The sequence below is a fragment of the Cryptomeria japonica genome, unplaced genomic scaffold, assembly GCF_030272615.1.
Source record: "Cryptomeria japonica unplaced genomic scaffold, Sugi_1.0 HiC_scaffold_545, whole genome shotgun sequence".
NCBI lineage: Eukaryota > Viridiplantae > Streptophyta > Pinopsida > Cupressales > Cupressaceae > Cryptomeria > Cryptomeria japonica.
The window spans coordinates 87589-90772 of NW_026729356.1; the positions used below are offsets into that span (position 1 = coordinate 87589).

The 3184-nt window shown below is 61.3% G+C and overlaps 1 non-coding gene across 1 annotated transcript; it reads left to right on the forward strand.

Moving 5' to 3' along the window:
* The first annotated feature begins 2722 nt into the window (after positions 1-2722).
* LOC131872268 (5S ribosomal RNA) lies at positions 2723-2841 on the forward strand. Its single transcript, XR_009370441.1, has one exon. It is a non-coding gene; the product is annotated as a 5S ribosomal RNA (ribosomal RNA).
* Positions 2842-3184: the final 343 nt, after the last annotated feature.

Here is a 3184-nt window from a genome sequence, read left to right on the forward strand (position 1 = left end):
CTCCCCTATATAAAGCTATTTGTCCGATTCTCATACGTGTAGTCTGCAGCAGCGATTAGGACATCGACCCCAACTTCCGAATTCGTTTGCATTGACCGCACCAAAGGTGCACGCCTTGGTGTGCACCCTGGAGTGCACTTTGGTGCTCACCTCGGTGCACACTTTGGTGTGCACCTCGGTGTGCACCAAAGGTGCGCACCTTGGAGCGCACCAAAGGTGTACACTTTGGAGCGCACCACATAGGGTCTTTGAGAGGTTGGCGCAGTGCGCACACCAAGGTGGGTGTTGAGGTGCGTGCCGAGGTGGGTGGGTGCTAGGGTGCGCTCCATGGTGGGTGCCAGGGTGGGTGCGTGCTAGGGTGGATTCCAAAGAGGGTCATAGGGTGGGTGCCAAGGTGGGTTGGTGATATAGTGGGTTCAAAGGTGGGTACTAGGGTGGGTTCCAAGGTGGGTCACAAGTTGGGTGCCAGGATGCGTGGGTGTTAGGTTGGGTGCCAAGGTGGGCTCCTGCGTGGGTGGGTGCTAGGGTGGGTTTCAAGGTGGACGCGAGGGCGGGTGCCAAGGTGGGTAACAAGTTGGGTGTTAGGATGGGTGAGTGCTAGAGTGGGTGCCAAGGTGGGTGGGTGCTAAGGTGGATGCCAAGGTGGTTCACAGGGTGGGTGGGTTCTAGGGTGAGTTCCAAGGTGGGTCACAGGTTCAGTGCTAGGGTGGGTGTCAAGGCGGGTGTCGAGGTGCCTGGGTGCTAGGGTGTGGATGCCAATGTGGGTCATAGGGTGGGTACTAGGGTGGGCTGCAATGTGGGTGCCAAGGTGGGTAACATGCTCGGTGGGTTCTAAATTGGGTGCCAGGGTGGGTGTGCACCCACCTTGCCCGAGGTGGGTGCCAAGGTGCCAGTGTGGGTGGGTGCTAAGGTGGATGCCAAGGTGGGTGAGAAGGTGGGTGATAGGTTGAGTGGTAGGATGGGTGGGTGCCAAGATGGGTCACAGGGTGGGTGCAAGGGTGGGTAGGTGCTAGGGTTGGTGTCAGGGTGGGTGGGTGCTAGGTTGGGTTCCAAGGTGGGTGCGAGGGTGAGTGTCAAGGTGGGTCACAGGTTAGGTGCTAGGATGGGTGAGTGCTAGGGTGCAAAGGTGCCAGGGTGGGTGCTAGGATGGGTCGATGCTAGGGTGAGTGGCAAGGTGGGTCCACAAGTGTCAAGGTGGGTGCCGAGGTGGGTGCCAAGTCGGCGACTGCTATGGTGGATGCCAAGGTGGGTCACGGGGTGGGTGCCAAGTTGCTAGGTTGGGTTCCAAGGTGGGTGCCAACGTGGGTGCTAGGGTGCGTGGGTTAAAGGGTGTGTCACAACGTGGGTGCCAGGATGGGTGCGCACCCACACTGGCCAAGACGGGTGCGGGTGCAAGGTTGGGTTCCAAGCCCGGTCACAGGCTGGGTGCTAGGATGGGTGGGTGCCAAGGTGGGCACCAGGGTGGGTGCACCCACCCTGGCCAAGGTGGGTCACGGGGTGGGTCCTAGGGTGGGTAACGGGGTGGGTACTAAGGTGCGTGCCAAGGTGGGTCATAGGGTGGGTGCCAAGGTGGGCACCAGGGTGGGTGTGCACCAACCCTAGCCAGGGTAGGTCACGGGGTGGTTGTCGGGGTGGGCGTCAAGGAGCCAAGGTGGGTGGCAAGTAGCCAAGTTGCGTGCCAAGGTGGGTGTCGGGGTGGGTGCCAAGGATCCAAGGTGGGTGCCAAGGAACCAAGGTGGGTGTCTGGGTGGGTGCCGAGGTGGGAGCCAGGGTGGGTCCCAAGGTGAGTGCAAAGGTGGGTGCCAGGGTCAAGGTGAGTGCCAATGTGGGTTCCAAGGTGCCAGGGTCAGGGTGAGTGCCAATGTGGGTTCAAAGGTGCTAAGTTGGGTGCGAGGTTGGGTGCGAGGGTGGGTGGGTGCCAAGGTGTGCTAGGTGGAAGCCCGGGTGGGTCGGCATCCCATGGGTGTCGAGTTGGGTGCCTGATGGGTGCTTCTTGTCAAGTTTTAGTCGTCGGGACTCATTTCGAGCCTTAGAGGTCGTTTCTTGTCCGGTTGCCCTGTCTTCGACCTGGGAACCCAATTTTGGTCCTCGGGTCCCATTTTTTTTTGTCTCGCATCCCACTTTTGGCCTGTGGCCTTTTCGGGGTCGATTCTCGTTTTGGGCATCAGAGCATGTTTCTTCTCCTAAAACCCAATATTTGTTTATTAAGTCTCGGAACACATTTTTGTTCTCGTGGACCCATCATGGGTCTTGGAACGCATTTGTGGTCCTTGGGTCCCATTTTGCATCCCGAAACTTGTGTTTTGGTGCTTGATCCCTATTTTGGGTGCCCACCTTGCACCAAGTGCGCACCCGGGGCAAACCGAGCGCCTTGGTGCACCGGGGCAAGATCGAGCGTGCACCCGAGGCGCCCCGAACATGCACCAAGGTGCACTCGGCCCACATGTGAGCGCAGGTCGTTGCGCCCGAGGTGGTGTGTGGGCACCGCGTTGCAGACGGGACACTGCACGCACACGACGCCCCCTCCAGGTGCACGCACGTAGGCCGGGCCGGGTGCACACCCGACGCCCTAGCAAGGTGCGCGCACCCGGGCAGGGCTCACACTTGGCGAACGGGGCGCACTTCGCGAGGGAGGGTGTGCACCTCGACGGGGGTGGGTGGCCGGGGTGGATTCGCACGTGGGTCGCGGTTTGCTAAGTACACACTGCGACAAGCTCATAACGGGTGCGATCATACCAGCATTAGTGCACCGGATCCCATCAGAACTCCGCAGTTAAGCGCGCTTGGGCCGGAGTAGTACTGGGATGGGTGACCTCCCGGGAAGTCCCGGTGTTGCACCCTTTTTTAGTTTTTCGCCGGGCGTCGCAATGCTATTTGAATAAACCTTTTGCCCGTTTGCGTTCTCGTCGGGGCCGGGCCGGGCCGGGGTGCGCTGCCCGCACTACCGCGCGCGCGGGGGCGACACCGAGCGCGCACCCGAGGCACCCCGAGCACACAGGCCACGGTGCAACCCGGGCGTTGTGCGCGCACCCCGGTGCGCCCGAGGTGCTGCGCGCGCACCCAGGTGAAATCGGTGTGCACCTCGGCCAGTGCGCGCTCGGTCGAGTCGCGCACGTTGGCCAAGGTGCACGGTGATGTTTCTTACTCTAAGGTTCCGCACCAGACGCCCGGGACAGGTGAGCGA